Consider the following 19375-nt stretch of genomic DNA (forward strand, 5'->3'; position numbering starts at 1 on the left):
GAGGTGGAAAAACAACAAAACATTACGATGGGTGAAATTAACTGCATCCACAAAAACCCAGAGTATTCAGGCTCCACGTGGATGGAATGCACAGAGTAGCTGGGGAGGTGAAATCCCGCCCACAACCCTTGGCCAGTGTGCTGGGCTGCTGGCCAGCCTCCCTACCCTTATGGCTGCTATTTCAGATAGCTGACATAGCTTCTCCGCATTGGGGCCCTGATTCAGTCCTCACTGAAGTCAAAGGGAGTCTCTCCATTGATTTTAACAGGAATTGGATTGGGACTCAGTTGCCGAGGGTACTGGAGTCATGACATCTGCACAAATATACGCAGCCTCCATTTGTGGCAACCAATCAGCCCCTGTCTTTCTCAACATTAAGTGGAAGGAGAGACAAGTCTTTATATACATGTTACCGGCATGTAAATCTAATGAATTTTAACCTTAAGAAATGCATAATTTGGGAAGAAGCTTTGCCCAGTGGCTACAGTAAAAGAATAAAGTCAGAAATTCAGGGGTCTTTTTCCCAGCTCTGCCACTCTGTGACCTTGGGCCTGTATCTCACAGTTTCCCATTTCTAGTATGAGGATAACACCTACCTCATATGCGTGTTGAGGATTAATTCATTATGTTTGTAAAGTGCTTTAAAATCTTTGAGGAAAGATACTATATATGAGGGGAAGGTATCATTATATTAATATCCAGTAACGGGGCACTAGTTGTGGTGAGGAAGCTTGCTTACATCAGAAGCTGGTAATGTACCAAAAAACGCAGTGAGCTTTTGTTCTAAGAGGAAACCCCCAATTTTTGGGTGTTAACATTTGCATCACAGCTGATTCTTCAGCATCACGGCCTGTCTTACAAACATTCCCAAATCATACGCAAATGCTTGGAGCCAGATCTGTGCAAGGAGCTGCCCTTTTCCCATGGCTATTCCCCTGCTGCACGGAAAGGAAGGCCAGCTGCCTCCATGACACTGTTTGCCTTTCCCCCATGCAGCCCAATGGATCTGGAATCCACACAGGAAGAAGAGTGGACTAATCAGGGACAAGGCTGATGGGGACACATATTGGCTCCCTATGGCTCCATGTTGTTTAAACAGAAACAGTAATACAGACTGAGTTCTATTATCTTTTTCTCTGGGTACCTCCCTGTAACTTAAAAGTAGTTCCTTGTGAATGCTCCTGCACTGGAGCCAGGCTGGTCCGGTCCAGGGTTTGCTGGGGGCGGAAGGGCATGTCCCCTACCTCCCACAGATCCCTAGGGTGGGATGCCCCAGCAGTTTTTTCTTAGCAAAGAGGGGAAGTGTCAGTCTGTGGGAACAAAAGGGGAGTAACTTTGTCTTGTAGAGATTTCCTCCCTCAAAACCTCCTCTCCTGGGTTTTTCTGCAGGGCGGCATGAGGCCATCGCTGTACTGCATTTACAGTACTGTTTTACGGCTCAGAATTCCCTCTAGAGAGTTTTGAGACAATAAGGATGTTTTTCATAACAAATTAAAGATCAGAGGAATTGTCGCATTGGCCCAGCTAGTGGGGGTTCCTGCTGCAAGACTTAGACTGTACTCAATATATCCTTCCCCTGAACTGCACTGAGTCAGCTCACTTTCTTTTTATGGTGGGCAGGAGCATGGGGGATTACTTTCTTATCCCTACAAACAATCAATCTGTGCCCACCAGCATGAAATTTGATTCCCCCTTTAGCATGCAGGTAAAAAAATTCTAATAACTAGTTACACAGATGACAACATTTAATTGATTAATTCATTGTTTGTAAAGGGCTCTGGGATCTTTGGATGAAAGATGCTATCACAAATATATTACACCACAATACCATTCTAATGGATGAGTCTGCAAACCATTTTCAACAAACAGAAAATGGGGACAGAGAGACATTCAATGGAGCTTCACCAATTTAGACCAGCTACTAATGTAGATTTTCTCCTTCTAAAAGTAAAATGAAGTGAACGACAGCATATATTCAAATAAATCTAGGGAAAAGCTGTATTTGTCAATTTGGAGCCTAACGAAAACAGATTGCACATCTTCAATATTTTTATGCTTACATTTTATTGTATGAAGTAGTCACAGGTTTTTTTTAAAGTGAGTCAACAAAGTCTTTACTGTTTTACAGTATTTTTAATCTGTCTTTTAGGGCAGCTGTTTTTGTATTCCTTTTGGACCATGTGATGCCCTGACACTGGTCATGTGATATCGGCTGCGATAGGCACAAATCCCAGGGCAGCAACAAAAGAAGAAAGAGTAAAAAGAAAAAGCTGAGAAAAAGCTTGCAATTTGGAAAAAGGCCAATTGTAGCCCAGTGAAGGCCTTTTTGATCAGTGAAATGACACATGTGTGCAATATTAACAGCAATAGATTGGGGTATCTTATTTTTTTGACCAAGGGCTTTTAAATTCTTGTACATACAACTTAAATACGAGCAAGGTAAGATACATGACAACATAAATAATTTTAAAATTGCTACTCTCAAGCAACATAGTACTACTAGATAGTTTACTCAATTTCACACTGTTTTCTTCAATAGAGAGTGTATATAAAACACTTTCAGTGAAGAAAATTGAATGCTGAAATGCTGATGCAGCAGTGATATCTGAAAGTTAAATTTATACTTACTATTTCTAAATAAAAACAAAAACAAGGATTTTCCTCATCCACAACTAATTTCACACTTCCACTTAGTAAAACTGTTCAACTGCTATGTGTTTATTTTCCAAGTTCAAATGATTACTGAAATCATTCAAGTACAAATGTTTAAAAATTCAAAATGTGAAAATATCCGCTTTGCTCTCTGGAGAAACAATACAACACAGATTATTTAAATGAAGTGAAAAACATGTCCTAGAACAAATCGATACTGTGTGTGCAAACCCTTTATCTGAGCCAGTACAAGATGATGGAAATCTATAAATAGCCCACAGATCTTCAACTTAAAATTGTTTTTTTTCTATAATACATGCATTACACCATTGTTTTAATTTTTTTTAAGAAAAAAAATTCAAACCCTTTTAATGCTAGTAAGTTGGACCATTACATATTAATCCTGACTTTAATAACTGGTTAAAGACCCCTTCAGCTTTATAAGTAACAAAAAATATTAAAGCCTGTGATCACAGCGAGCTTTTCTCATTTCTCCTCTAACCATTTGTTATTTAATCCAATACTAGTAATCCAATTTGTCCATCAGACTTTTAAAGGGCAGAATGCAACTTCCCCAGCTTAGACACTTTTCAAAGTACAATATATTTTTCAAATGAATGCTGGATGTTTCATTTTTTCCCCAACTGTTCCTAGCTCTAATGTATGAGGAAAAAAAGAACAAGATGAACATTGTTCATACTGATTAAGTAAGAGCTCATTAAAGAGCTGTCAGTGCCGTACTTTGAATATGCATGAAGCATATAATCAGATCTAGTACCGTCACTAGAGGAGAATACGGTAAGTACAAAGGATTGATTTAATTACTTAGAGTGGGCTGTGGTGGTAAAGCAGTCTTGTTAGCGCAAAAAGAAAAGGAGGTTGTATTCTGGCACAGTTAAGAGAAAAAGGCAGTTTTAGCTTCTGCCACAATACCTAATCTCAGGATAAAGCACTTTAGGTTGTAGCTTAAAATGAAGACTGTCAGTATTCTAAAAAGCCCAGAATTCATCTTATTTTGTTTAACCTCACCTGGTTAACTATCTAACAGAATGTATTCTTTGTAACACATAATTATGGCTATACCTTTTTATCCTATAGATACAATAATGACTCCTGGAAAAAAGTCTTATTTTAACACTCTTTAGTGCTGCAAGCATCACATACATTCAAAATGCAGAGTAAGTGATGGAAAGATGCAACAAGAAAAACTAACATAACAGCCTTGTAATACCATATTTTATTAGTGGACAATCTGTGATGAGAATTTTTGGTAATGTTTTTCTAGTTTCTTTATTTTTTAAATCAAATTTCTGTTTTATTTCCCCCTAGGAATCAAGGAGAATTCTCTCACATCACCATATTCTTCTTTCATTGTTTGGCTTGAGTGGTGAAGGATGCATGTTCTATTCTTCTCTTCACTTGACATCTACCAGATCCCTCCTCAGTGATTAGGAATGATCACGATACCAAGATTGGAACAGTTAAGGCCCGAATTCCACCCTCAGAAACATACAGGCAATTCCCATTGACTTAAGTTTTGGTTCTGCAGTGCACTGTAATATCTCCTGAATGAGACTGAATAAAGGCTGTAGCAAAAAGTTCAATGATTTTGTCCAACAAGCCAGGATTTGGATGACCCTCTCTTCCCTCCCCCCATCACCCCCCCCGTCACCTTCCTCCCCCCCCCGCCCTCCGCAAAATGGCTTACATCTTTTGGTTAATCTCATGCATCAAATTATTATTTCAATTGCTGCTATTTAATAATGATTGAGGCCTTTTTCTTCTTTCATCTGTACCATTTCTGAACTACAAGTCCATTACAATTTTTGGAGGACAGTGCAAATGAATAAGCAGTATACTTTTATGTTGTAGAACTTGAACATGGGTTTATAAAATATCATTTCCATTAAATACTACAGGGGTTACTCATGGGTAACTCATATGCTGATTCCTTGTTAAACATTTTAATAAATAGTAGTCTGATAAATGGTTAGGCTGAATCAATTTGAAAGCACCAGTTTTTCCCTGCTAAACAAACAAACAAACAAAATCCCAAACCAAACACTTCAATATCATCCAGTGAATAGCACATATATGTACCATGTAGCTTATAACCATTTAAACCTTTTGGGCAGTAAGACATTTAGATAAACCAAACATGGATTAACGTAGTATGACTGCACACTGCTAAGAAAACAGAGAAGAAAGTGCTACAAAACATTATGAGCACTACTTAAATGGGAGAAAAAGTAGCAACATGTAGGGGCAAGACTAGTTTACTGTGTAAATGGACGGACACACTACATCCTTTACACATTAAGCCATCATAAATTTGTCAAGACAAGCCACTAGACTAAAATAAAATATATTTAGAAATCCTCAAATTTAAATATATTTAGCTGCTTTGCAAAAATTAATTACAACTCACAAAAGATAACTAATAAAAAGTTTCTACCATCGTCCAAAACCAGCACATTCAGTCTGGCGAGAAATAGCAGGTTTACGGAAATTATTAGGTATGCTGCCTTAAGCGCAATTGTTTTTACATTTTATTTGTACTGCATACTCTGTGTGTTACGTTGTAATAGTTAAACACAGAAAACGCCACGTCTACCCATTTACTTCAACAGAACACCATGAAAAAGAACTACTTAAGACACAGCCCATTCTTCAGCCATTTGCTGATGTTTACACACAGTTTTAAAAAGAATAGAAGAAGCTTTCTTCACTCAACACACTTGGGTGAAGAGGCCAGCAGGAGAATGCCAGCATATGTGAACGAGAGCAAGTCCAGTAATGAAAAAACTGGCCAACTTCCCTCCACTGCTATTTATGGAGACATAGTAGTTGTTATTTGAGAGTGTTTACATGACCACCAGATAGTCCTACAAAGGTTGGTCAATGCCTGAAGTTTCACATATTTTATCCTGAAATTCATTTGAAAATATGTCTTATTTGCCTGCTTAAACAGTTTCATTTATCCTGTCAAGATTAGGGGCGCATAAAAACTCTCATATGAAGAGAGATTGGAAAGATTGGGATTGTTTACCTCACAGGGGAGACGAATAAAAGGAAATGTGATAAAAGTATACAAAATAATGAAAGGTGTAGAGAAGGTAGCAGAAAGGGCTAAATTAACAAATATTATTTGCAAGGAATAATAAGACAAGGTCTAACAGGAGCTTAGAATTGGCTACCTGTGTCCAAACAGACTTAGAATTGCGGTCAAAATTTTGAAAAGAGACTAGTGATTCTGGATGCTAAACTTGAGACACCTTAAAAGAGCCCGATTTTCAGAGATCTGGTGCTCAGCACTTTCTGAAAATCAGGCTCCTTCATGGGGTCTCAATTTGGATTATCAAAATCTGAGGCCCCCTCTCCCCCAATTACTAGTTACTTTTGAAAATCTTGGCCAAATATGGCTTATTTACTAGGAAGTCTCTTTCTCATTATGATAAATGTTTTTGTGTGGATTACTATAAAAGAAAAAAATGTCAAGGGAACCTGAGAAACTAACTAGTACAAAGGTATTGTTGGACATGGCTAGGCGATAGGTAAAGGCATAGGTCAGTCTGTTAAATATCTACTGCTAGTGGATGCTGTAAGCACAGGAGAAAGGTAGAGCATTTCTGATGCCTTAGTAAAATAGGGAGTTATATTTCATTCAGGTAAGCAGACTAAGAAGTTATGTATATGACTCAATTGGAAACTAGAAATGAAAGACACAATTGTCAGCTACCACTGGAGGACAACTGAGGGCGTCAGCTGGAAACACTACACCTCATAATTTTGCTTAAAATATTTTTATGACATTTTGAGTTTCAAAATGGAAAAACAAAACAAAAAAATTGTGCTTTTTCCATAAAACTTAATTATTGCAAAAAGCTCCCCAAGTCTGGAGTTAACGTGCTGGTCCATCATAGCTTCCACAACCAGTAGCTTAGAATCAAGATGCTCAGCTCTCTACGTAGAAACCCCTGCCTCCTTTCCCCAGATGAGAACTGCCTTACTTACTCCAAACTAACCTAATTCACTATGAAATGTTCAAAAATAGCCATCAACAGATAAACAGGATGGGTTGCAGTTTGGGGTCAAACCTTTTGAAGAGCAGTTTTCAAGTAAGGAAACAAAGTTCTCTTGCTTCTCATGGATTTCCTAGTTTGAACTAGTTGGGAAAGCACTGAAGGCAAGTTAGGCCAGGAGTGCTGGAACAATTTGCATAGTGAAGGTGCTGAGAGCCACTGAACCAAACTGCAATCCCTGTATATAATGGAAACCACTTCAAGCCAGGAGATCCTTCTGCACCCCTGGTTCCAGCACCTATGAGTTAGGCAGAGGCATTCTCTGACAAATGTACTCTGGACACACTGTTTGAATGCAGCTTCTAAAGAGACACTGATATACACACAATAATATCTAGTAAAGGTAGCCAAGGATCTCCAGGCAGAGTTAATTTACTGTGTTCTGTCTGACTTTATTTCATCCCAGGAAAGCACAATAATGTTAGTGAAATGGGCCTCAACCCTCAGAAGACCAGCAATGTGTATTTCTTTATGGCAGGAACATATCTAACTAGTTTAACATCAATCAGGAAACCTTCTGTAATTTCTTAGTCAGCAAAAACAAAACATACGAAGAGCCTTATTGAAACTTTTGAGAACTGTGTTAATACAACTTCAAGGCACTGACCACATCTAATAAATGCCAGGATTTCTCTTTAGAGAGATGAGGTAGAGGAGGTAATATCTTTTATTGGACCAACTTCTACTGGTGAGAGAGAGATACTTTTGAGCTCATACAGAGCTCTTGTACAACACTAAATCCAAGCCTTCTCCTTGTCTGAAATGAAATTGGTACAAAAGGACAAAAGGCTAGTGACCTGTTATCTCTGCAACCTAGAGTTATTTTGGGTCTGAAACTGGGAACCATCCAGAGTGTAACTATCATTATGAAAGATAATAAAAGCGAAATTGCATGAAAGGGCATTGATTTTCTCCACTCTACATGCTGATGTAATGACCACCAGAAAATTATCTTAATAGAAAGCCAGTAGAAACAGAATGCATGGGCTTGAACAAGAGGCTACACATTTTATGAAGGATCATATTGAAGACTCAAGTGGCAATCACTGACCAAGAACCAGGAGGACAGACTGTTTATGATTCCTGAATGAAGATGGCAGGAGGTGAGATTCAATTGAAGACAGTTGGACAGAATCCTGTAGGGGGGTGACACTTTTTAACTTTAGGATACAAAGTAAAATATACTCCGGCAGGAATTCTATCAGTCAGTAGGTCTGGTATTGCTGGAAATAACAGACTCAAGAATTCACAGTACCATGACCAAGGTCCAAAATCCAGAAGGATCATGATTAGATATGCTCTGGCCATTTTCAGTTTCTGCAATCTCTTGGTATTTAAGAAGAAATAAGGACTGGTAGAAAAAGTATGTCAGATCACTGTCCAGATTGCAGGAAAAATTAATCCATAGTCCATCTCCTGGGATCGTTGAACCTGCTGCAAAAACATGGGAAGTTTCATATTTGTTGCTGTTCCCTAGCAATAGCAGATTGTCTGGTGAATTTGGAACTGCAGGGACCACTCACTTGGAAGAAACTGCTGGCAGTTGAACTACGTTGCTTGCGGATTGAGAAGTCACATTGGATGGCTTGCTCTGAGTGACAGTAAGTGCTGTTTTGCCTACTGCTGATTTGCAGACCAGAGTTCTTCTCCCTGCCCTACTTGGTTGTTTATCCATTAATTTAAGGTTAAATGTGGTCCTGAAGTGATAGAACGGCTAGTCTTAGAGCCCTCATGGCAATGTCTACTGCTCTAGTATGAAGCACACTACCCTGATGTTTACCAGTTGTTGCTTTATTTCCCTCATGACAACTTTTTCTGAGGCTGAGAAGGAATAGGGGATGGTACAAACTCTGATGTTTTAGGTAGAGAAGATAGTCAAATACAAGATTCAAGGGTGCATGCTCTGAGGATATGCCTTTCTGAGAGGACCAAAATGGAGAAGTGCTTCTATTTAGCTAGGTAAGGGCCCCTAGCTGAGGGTTTTCTACTACTGAGAAGCACTTTCTGGACATCCTCAGAACAGGATGTCTCCAAAGGCATTAATCATGGAAGCATCCTCACTGTCAGGTGGAGGGCTTGCTGGTTGGGATGGAGCAGGTGGCCGTGGTCCTGAGAAATCACATCTGGATCCAGCGGGAGAGACAGTGGAGGTTTGATTGACAAGGTCAGTGGGGTCGAATACTAGTGTTGTGAGGGCCACACTGGTGCTATCAGGATGAGATGAGCATTGTCTTGTTTGATTTTGAACAAAACTCTGGTGGCAAGGGAATCAGAGGGAAAGCATACAGGATGGGGTTCTTTCAGGGTAGCAGAAAGCATCTGTCAATGAGCCTGGGCAGAGAGCTCCCTGGGAACAGAGCTGGTGGCATTTTCTGTCAGACTTTGTTGCAAACAGGTCCACCTGGCAAGTGAGTCCCCAGATCTGGAAGATAGATCTGGCAACGTTCAGGCATAAAGACCACTCATGGTGATTGGAGAAGGTCTTGCTCAGTCGATCTGCCAACATGTTCCACTTCTCTGGAAGGTAAGCAGCACTGCGATGAATTGAATTGGTTCTGCAAAAGTCCCAGAAGTGAATTGCCTCCTGGTCTAATTAGGTCAACTGGGCTCCTCCCTTTCTGTGTGTGTAAAATACAGTAGTAACGGAGTTATCTGTTCAAATTAACAAGTTATTTCCTACTAAAGCTGAACAGGCTAGTTTTACAGCTCTCAATTCCCTAACATTTATATGAGCCATTAGATCCTGAGACAACCAAAGAACTTGAGTCTGCAAGGACCCCATATGCCCCCCCTCCCCCCAACTCAGAGCTAATATGTCTGTGAACAGAGTGAGGGTTGATGTGGATGAGGATGAAGAGGTGAGTGGTGGGGATAAAGAAGACCCACACACACACTTTCAGAGGGTACATCCACTAATCCAGAGATGTCAAAACTAGCATTGACACTTGAACAACCTTGTGCAAATGATGACAACTTGGGGCATACACTGATGCTAGCCATGCCTGAGATGCAGCCTGTAATGCTGAACCACATAGATACATGCTGCCATGTGACCCAGGAGGCTGCAACAGCTGTGTGCCATGGGGAGAGGATATGCTTTCTGTCACACCACTAAGCCTGGCAGTGTTTTGAACTTGGATTGTGATAGCAAGGCCTTGGCTTTTGTGGTGTCTAAAAATGCTCAAATAAACTATCCTCAGTGATTTGTCCCAATTTACTAGGACCCCAGTGCATCGATTGTGGACAAGATGGTGGATGCACTGGCTAACATCTGAGCCTCGAACCGATGTTTGACCAACCAGTCGTCCAGGTACAGGAATACATGGACTCCTGATTTTCATAGATGTGCTGCAAATACCGCCATGCACTTCAATAACAGCTGATGAGTCATCGAGAGACCAAATGGAAGCTCATAATGTGACCCATTTGCCAAAAATCTGAGAAACTTCCGATGGTTATGTCGTATTGCAACACGGACATAAGCGCCCTTTAAATCAAGGGCAGCATACCAGTCTTCTTGTTCCAGGAAGGGAATAATCAAGGCTAGGGTAACCACATGGAGCATGATTTTCTTCAGGAGTTTGTACAACTTTCTTAGATTTAAAATAGGCCTGTGACCTCCTTTTGCTTTGGGGATAAGGAAGTAGTGGAAATAGAAACCTTTCCCCTTGAAGCCCAATGAGACTTCCTGTGTGGCCCCTGCTTGAAGGAATGACTGTTGATGGATTATTTCATGGGAGCGGTCCCTGAAAGGGTCAGGAAGGACGGCATGTAGGAGGGGCAGAAATGAACTGGAGGGCATATTCCAGTTCCACTGTGCTTAAGACCCACCAATCCAATGTTACATGGGCCCAAGCACTTAGGAAGCAGGATAAGTGATTTGTAAACAAAAGGTGGGAAATAGATGAATTACAGTCCCTGGTACACTGCCCTCCACCAGTGTATCAAAACGCCTGTTTGGATGAGGCGGCTAGATGGGAAAAGCTCACTGGTGCTGAAGAGGAAGGCGGAGAATGTCATCTCCTATTACCTTTCTCCTCAGCAGATCTTCAGACTGGGGAGTAAAACCCTGGTGTCTGTATGGTAGCTGTGGATGGAACTGTTTCCTTTTTGTTGTCAGAGTACAGATACCAAGAGATTTTAACGTCACCGTGGAATCTTTTAGATTATGGAGAATTATTGTCTATCTTATCCGAAAACAAAGAGGGACCTTTGAAAGCGAGGTCCTGGACTGGTCTGCTAGACTTCTCAGGAGAGCCCACAAACACCTTCTCACAGAAATGGCAGATGCCATGGTTTGAGCCGTTGTGTTTACACCATCTAAACTGTCCTGGAGTTCAGATCAAGGCAACTAGCTTCCCCTCATCCACCATTATTGCCAATTCCTGCCTACAGTCTTCTGGTAACTCATCTTGAAATTTTAAAATATTCTCCCAGAGGGTGAAATCATAGTGGCTCAGGAGTGCTGTTGGTTTACAACCCTGAGCTGCAGATGCTCTGTGGAATAAAGTTTGCATCCAAACAAGTCCAGCCTCTTTGAATCTTTGCCTTTTGGCATGGATGGTTGGTGTCCTTGTCGCTCCCATCCATTACAAGCTGCCACCATCAAGGAAGAACCAGTTGGGACTGGTAGCCTGAGCCCAGGGAAGGCAGCACTGGGGATATCATTGGAGAATTCCCGTTCAACTGCATCAGCCTTGCAGAAGCTTGAGAGGTAATGGTACTGTGAGTTCCTGACAGCATGAGGTAGGTGCCACAAGCATCAGTACGGACTGTAAACCTTTCACACCAGGAATACTGGTACCAAGAGGCTAAGCATGCCCCCTGTCTCCAGGGTGGTTGGGAGTAAAAAAGACTGATGGCTCTGGTATAGAGATCTTTCAGGGGATGCCCTTGACGGACCTGGCACAGGCCCCAGGGGCAGGGATCCCTTCTTCTTAGCTGAAGAGTGCTTCCGAGAGACTTTCCCCCAAATGTATTGTAAAGTCTCTGCCTCTACTTGGCTCCAGCACTGACACAGGTCAGCGAGGGACTGAGCCTGAGGAGAGTCTAAGCCTTTTCTTCAGTGCTGGCGAAGGGGACTGAGGAGCTGCAGATATCTCTGGTACGTGAAGCCAATGAACTTGGGGTGCTCTCCATGTGAGATGAGTCTGATGGGGAGTGAAGTGCTGCTTCCATGAGCAAACATTTGAGCCTCATTGCTCTATCCTTCTTTGAGATAATCCCTTACAAATTTGTGACTGATGTGGGATTCTCCTAAAGATTTCAGGCAGGCCAGGTATGAGTCACTGACTGGCATGGCTTAGTGCAAGTCTGGCAGGACTTAAAACCTGGTGAGTGTGGCGTTGTTCCAGTATGTCTCCCCGTAACGAAAGATAAAAAACTAGTTCAGAAAAACCTAAGACTAATATGTATTGCTAAAACGAAAAAATTTAACTCACTAATTCCTAACAATAACAGGGTATATATACAAAGGAGCAACAGAATCACTTATGACAAGTCTGAGATCACTCCAACAACCATCGGTGGCGGTAAGAAGGAACTGAGGGAGGTTGGAGGCAGCCCCACCCCCGTATACCAGCATGCAGTGGCATGTGGTGAAAGAGGGCACTATTGCTGCCCTGACTAGTATCACGGAGGTAAAAAGTTCCCTGACAACTGTGCGTGAGGCACGCCCATACCTACAGCGGAATGGACACGTGCCAACACTTGCAGAAGAACTAACTTTTACCAAAGGGTTTTGTGCATCTATGCTTGCACTGAGTCCTGCTGATTTCCATGTGACTCAGTTAAGTTATCCAAGTTACACTTATATGCATTATTAGACACTGTCAGCTGGTGTAAAGCAGCCTTAATGTAAATGAGAATCAGACCCTTAAGTCTTCACGTTTATGTTACCCAGATTAAGGCTTGGTACCTGTCGAAATTTTACTCTTATATTTAGTATGCTATGGGTTAAAAAAGCAGCCATTGATCCATATGAGCGAGTTATCAATTATAATGCACTTTGAGAACATACATCTCATGAAATGCTTTATAGAACCGCTGATTTTAAAATAGCAGAAATTTACAGATGCACTTTTTTGTGGACTGTTATAAATTTACAACAAAATACCCAACACATTAATTGTTTTTCAGTTTCAAGGCCCTTCCTCCTCTGCCCCACAGTGTTTGATATTAGGTGAAATTCTTACAGATCAGTTCTCATTCCTAGAGTAATTTTGTATGGTAAAGTAAGAAAACAGAGAAGTTTATAAAAGAAATGCTAACAAACCCTTACCGATGGCAACCTAGCGCCACATCTGCAACATTCATGTATTCCAAATGTTTGGGAAGAGTTTTTCCCTTCCCCTATTTTATGATCAAAGATCAAAAGATGACATCACTTTTGAGGAATATATTTCTATTCTTCCTTTTTTGTAGCAACTATTGTTGCCATGCTGTTTTTGTTGTTGCTATAGTTTTATGTGTTCATTCAAATCTCCCACAATATGATTGGATACCTCCTTACAATCTCATTATTTGGCCAGGTTTCAATGTACCTAGAGTTAACTATGCTGAGCTAAGTAAAAATAATGCTGTATACTGCATGCATATCTGGCAAACTGATGTAGTAACTGCAGTGTTATTTATTTTTGCTGATTTAAGCAAGATATTAAAATATCAAAAGTTCATAATGTGTCTATCACTTAAGTAAACTACAGGTATCTCCTTACGTATATGCATGAATATTTGAAATTATTTGAATTATACTCTATTGGCCTTTTCTACTGTTTAGTTTCTATAAAAGGGCCTTGTTTTTGTTGTCATTCGTCATGCTGAGTAATATCTTACTCCACGATTAGAAACCACTGGGACTAATCACGGAATATTATATTACTCAGTGTGAGAAAGGGTGGTAGATCTTAAATCGTTCTGTGTGTTTTAAGCTGATTAATACTAAATAAGACCAAATAAGTATAATTTTGAAAACACTACTATGCAAATATAAAAAAGGGATACATCCTGTCTCACACACAAAGCGTGCATCCCTAGATTTGAACTTGCACAGATATGCAAATATATCCTACCCTAATGAACCATAAGGCAGCAGTGGAAGTGATTTTGGATGGAGTTGGGGTCTCTATCTCCCAAGTGAACTTGAATACTCATGATTATTTTCTCTTACCACTAACACTGTTGGCTAAAGATGTGTCATTACTTTTTTAGATTTTAATTATATTTAAAAGACAAAGCTTGTTTTAGGCAGTATGCTTTTTTTTTTTTTTTAAATTACAAATCTGAATGATATAGACTGATAGACTAAGCATTCAGCAGTCGACAATACAAACTGGTAAATACAGCTTTGTAATCAGGTTTGTGAAGATATAGGACATTATTTTGGGGGATTTAGTTTTGATAATGAATCTATACACACATACCTCATCAAGGGCCCATTGAAAAATAGGACACTTCAAATGATTAATACAGCTAAAGGGGGCAGATAAGAGACCAATGACAAAATCACCTGGTAAAAAACGTAAAAGGTGTTGCATTAAAAGCCTTTTACTTTACATGTGAAACAATACTGAGAAACCTGTATTTTAGTACTTGTACTCAACAAGCACTCCTAACTGTGCCACGATGAGAACAGAAACCTCCTTTCTAATAATCTTGTGACAAAAGCTAAAAGACATCATCCTATTAACTAGTGATCTCAACTGCTAATGCAGAGTACTTCCTGGTGCCTTTTATGTAGAATACTGCTATTAAAAAACCACTAAACATTCACTGTGAACAACACAGAATCATTCATCTTTTATCAGCATCTCTTGTTAGAAGAATACGAGTGGGGCTGAAGGTGTCACTGATATTATGGAGTGGAAATTAATCAGAAATTTTTCTCATATTTTCCTCATCGCACTAATTTACTTTTGTACAAATTTCCCCCTGTTAAAAAGTTCATACCCAGCCCCCTGTTGTACTCTTTTAAGTTGAGAATATTCAACGAGTGCGTCAACTGAAAGGCACCAGGTCCCAACACAAAAAGCATTCGAAATTCTCATTTAGTTGTCTTTATTTTGCTAGCGCCATGTGGTCCTTGAAGATGTAGAAAACACGGGAAGCCGAGTAAAGATCAGAGCAAGCTCATTAGCATTCTGACAAAATTGGAGTGGTGGAGATGTATAGTTTGCCTAGTTTGTCATTTTGAAAGCTACCGGTGGTAAGCTTTCTATTTCATTGAGCTTTTGTCTTTTTTGGGGGTTTTCAACGCAGCAGGGTGTTTGTTAGCTTAGGTTTTCATAGTGCATTGTGGGAACCTTTCCTGCACATTCAGCCTATATAGTATCATTTTAGTTCGAGTCAATAAGTTTTTTTTTCTATTTATATTATAATAACCTATACTAATGTATAACCCTCGCCATGCTATCAGCACCCACCCAGCCAAACACCTGAATTGCAAAGTCAACCCCCCAACCCAAAACAAAACATGAAAACAGGTTATTATTTCTCTTCAAAAGACCAGATAAAAGGAAATTAATTTAAATTCTAATGTTTACAATAAACTAGAAATGAATTTGAGACAGATTCGGTTGATTAGAATTCAGAAGCATCTTTTTCACTGTATAAGTTCCCAATTCTATTTCAGAGACTCCTGAAGAAAAGATTGGTTTATGCTCCAGAATTATGTAAATAATGAATTACCTCTTAGAAGACGTAAAGAAGTTATTACTGTGGTCATTTGATTTTTTTTAAATATAAGGCTCACTTTGAAGGGCTAAAAGGGCTACATTAATGCTGCTATTCGACATGAACATTTCCAAGTTGCAATGAAATGGATAAAGGTCTTTTTGGATGCATTTATCTGCTAAATCCTTGTGGTTGCCCTCCTATCTTGGATGATGACCCAAAAGAATGTCAACAGCTCATTTCCCAGAAAGCTGGAAAGAGTCACTATGCAAGCCATAATCTACACATTCTCAAAGAACCATTTCAAACATTACATTTCACAAGCTGTTTAAAGTGATTTTTCTCTCATCTCTACTACCCTAACAGTACTTTTGACATCAGTACTTCTGAAATGATGGGTTAAACAAAGTTTAAACGTGACTTCAGTGCATGGCATCTACATTCTTATTTTCTCTCTCTCTCACACACACATACACACTCTCTATCTCTCACTTATATCTACACACATATTACAAAAATTTGGTCACATTACAAAAGGAACAAGTAAACAAGACAGATCCAAATATACTGAGCAACACTTAGAATGTTGTTTTTATTTTTTAATGTAATCCATTAAAAATGAGGGGACATAATTTTCACTATTGTATATATTCTCCTAGTTTATTAGATCAAAACTTGCCTTGAAAGGAGTTACTGATACTGGAAAATTTGCAGTGGATTATGGATTAAAGATGTGTGCTAATCTTAATTGAAAGGATCCAATTTATATAAAGTCTTAAAAAATTGCTTTGCCTTGTTAGATGTTCGGATAGCACCATTTTGTGTTTGTCAAAATAGCATCACAGCTGCATCAAACTCTTTCTTCTTATCAAGAAAACAAATGGCCTGACTATAGAGAGGATGTTATCTTAAAAAAAAAAATAAAAAAAAAATCCATCCACACAGGTACATTTCTTGAGACTGTGAAAAGCTCTGAAATACCCAAATTACACTTTGGGTATGGACTGGCACAGCTGTTTTTTGTCCGTCATATTTGAATTCTAGTTTCCTTCCCAGCACACATGCAATACTGTGGCTTCATCAAAGACATTTTGTAATGTTAAAGTTATAGATGATAAAATATATCACAAAAATACCTCTTAGAAGTCAGAAGTAGGGCATTGTCTTTCATTATTTTAAGATCAGTCAAATATAGGATTCTGCCAACTTCAGGATTTCACCAAATCTCTTTCAAAACACTTTGCTACTTTCCAACCAGGTTCAAACCCATAACGAATTTAAATGAACTGGAGACTGTTCTATGCACTACCGTATAAACGACTGATTTATTTTCTATACTTTGCAATGTGCTTATGGCTGCAAAATTATTTATCTCCTTCACTGCATTCTCCTACCAAAGTTTCTTGAATAAGAATCGTCTGGGCCAGCCATATCAAATTAGAGGGCAGTCAGGAGTGTCTAAGTCCAGCTTTAAAACAAATATCATAACAATTAGTTAGCCATATGGAAAATAGGGTAAGTTTTCCTGAAAGCTTTTATACATTTTCTATCTTGAATTTCAACTTCATTAGAAACTATTTCTGACTTGTAAGCTGCAAGATTGCTAAATATCTACCGGCTAACCCACCATGAAAAAAGAGACTCTTTCTAACAGCAGAACTTTTCTAAGATGCAAATGAACAATAATCTAATTTCTAGAGTAAATTAAACGAAGGATTCATTCTAACATGTTCTCAAAGTCTCAGAAATTAAGTACCAGTTGAAACATACGTAACATATACACACACACGCTAACACAGTGTCCCCCATTATACCAAACTTACATCTTGAGAAGTGCTCACATTGTACTTATGTTTAGGTTCCTATGACTTAAAGGCCAGATGTTTCACAAATGACCAACAATTGGAGGTTAGAATAAATTAATGACTGATTTCTGAGCTTTGATGGAATTAAGCATACTTCTTTTCTCAATGTGCCATGTGAATGTTCTCCCGTTAAAACTTTTTTCTTTTTTTTTTTTGACAAGTGAGGCCACCCGGCAGAAAACAACTGATGCAAAACCCAGGAGTAATCCCTCTGTTTAGTTCAACACTGTGGTTAGCCTTAACACTGCCTCTATTATCCAATGGATTTAGAGAAACTTTCATTTATTTGTTGGCCTCAGTTTTCAACTTTGTTGCCTTCTTTAAAGAACCCAAGACCTATTCCTATGTAAATACATTTGCATACAGTCACAATGACACATTCTGGGATTCTGATTAAACTTGCACAGCTAGATAGCTGCTGTGTGCATATTTGTGATCTCTACATAAGTACTTTCACAAATACATACAAGAAAATGAAGCTGGATGTCAATTCTCTCTACAAGAGCCTCTGAAGTTTAAAGGAAACACATCGTTGCAAACTATGTTAAAATGCAAAGAGCAATCAGTATGAAAGAATATCAAATGCTGCCCATGGGACAGTAGTATAAGGATCATAAAATCTTTTTCATTTAGAAAGTGTGAAGATCTGACTTTCTCTTGACACACAGTATAATTTCTTTCCTTCTATATTGCTGTTGTTGTAGGGGCAACAGAACCACTGTTGTAAAATTACTATTTACAGTAATTTATTGTTTGCCTTTTTTTATCTTATCACTTGCTTTCATAAATAACGCCCTATAGTATAACGTACCATCTTGTTTCACCACTGTACATAATACAACCTTCTTACAGCCAAATCATACAGCTTTGGATTCAGTCATTCTTCTGAAACAGTGTAAGGATTCATATCTCTAAAATTCAGGTTTATAATCAATGCAATTTTTTCATTTCTCAATCCCCCCTGCCCCCCCCCGAACAACAATATTTTAAAGTTTTCTTTTTGTGGTAGAAGCATTATACGCTTCCTCTGCACAAATTAACTGCTTTCCTACTATGCAGCACTTGTAACAATAGGCCAGCCAATACAACGTAAGTTATTCTTGTTACATATATTTAAAGAGATATTTCACCTTATCCCAGGGAAACCGCAAACCCAGATCCAAGTCCTTTTTGAATGTGGGACCTTGTTTCACAGTAGGGATTCTTTTGTTAAAATAATCTTGAAATAGCTAGTGAATATAACATCTTCGAAGCATACTACAGCATTTTAAACCACACTACTGAACAGATTTAGGTGAACCAAAACATTCTATCAGTTTGAACTGAAATATATTGAATACTAGAAAATGTCCGATCAGACTGGAAATTTGCAAATGAAAAAACAGGTACTATTCCCAAAACAAATTTGATTTACTATTCATTTTCCTAATTATTGGTACTGAACATGTATGTTAAGGCTCCTCTGTTCCATGTAAATACCACATACAAAACTGATTTCTCTTGTTGGACTAAGTACATCAATACAAAAGCAAATGAACTACCAAAGTGCCCTAATTAACAATTTTGCAAGTGAATGCAGACATTAGTGCCACACTGCAGCCATTAAAGTCTATTCCATGCCATATCTATTCCTGTTAACATTTCAATAGGCCAATTAAATGACCTTTCCCCCCCTCAAACTCAATTAAGTTATTTGAACATCTATTGATAACTTACCATGTATTTATGCAAAATGTGTAAGCAAGAGATTCTATTTTCAATCCTAATGATGTTCTGAAGAAGAGAAAACTATCTTAAATATACTCTCCTAGCCTTTTATATGGATGGTGCCTGTGGAAGGACTGCCCTCCCAGAGGGCCTATTGGGAAGGTTAGGGTGCGGTGCAAGCTGGCTTGCAACAGGCAGATTGAACGGTCACCTGTTGTGGATGGATTGGCATGGTGCCCTGGATGGGTGGTTAAAGGAGGCAGATGTGAAGCATATCTTTCCGCCCACTATGCCATTTGGTTTCTTCTGGACAGCCTCTGGAGTCTAATGTGGGGGCAAATGAAGTGGAGCTGGTTGTCTATTTCAGCTTGTTGGCATATCACATAGTTAGGTCACAGC

The 19375-nt window shown here is 39.1% G+C and overlaps 1 protein-coding gene across 10 annotated transcripts in view; it reads right to left on the reverse strand.

Annotated features, from left to right (window-relative positions):
- Positions 1-19375, reverse strand: part of EHBP1 (EH domain binding protein 1) — a 410447-nt gene that overhangs the window by 9945 nt on the left and 381127 nt on the right. The window lies entirely within an intron of this gene.

This window comes from Lepidochelys olivacea (assembly GCF_965140295.1).
Source record: "Lepidochelys olivacea isolate rLepOli2 genome assembly, chromosome: 3".
Lineage (NCBI taxonomy): Eukaryota > Metazoa > Chordata > Testudines > Cheloniidae > Lepidochelys > Lepidochelys olivacea.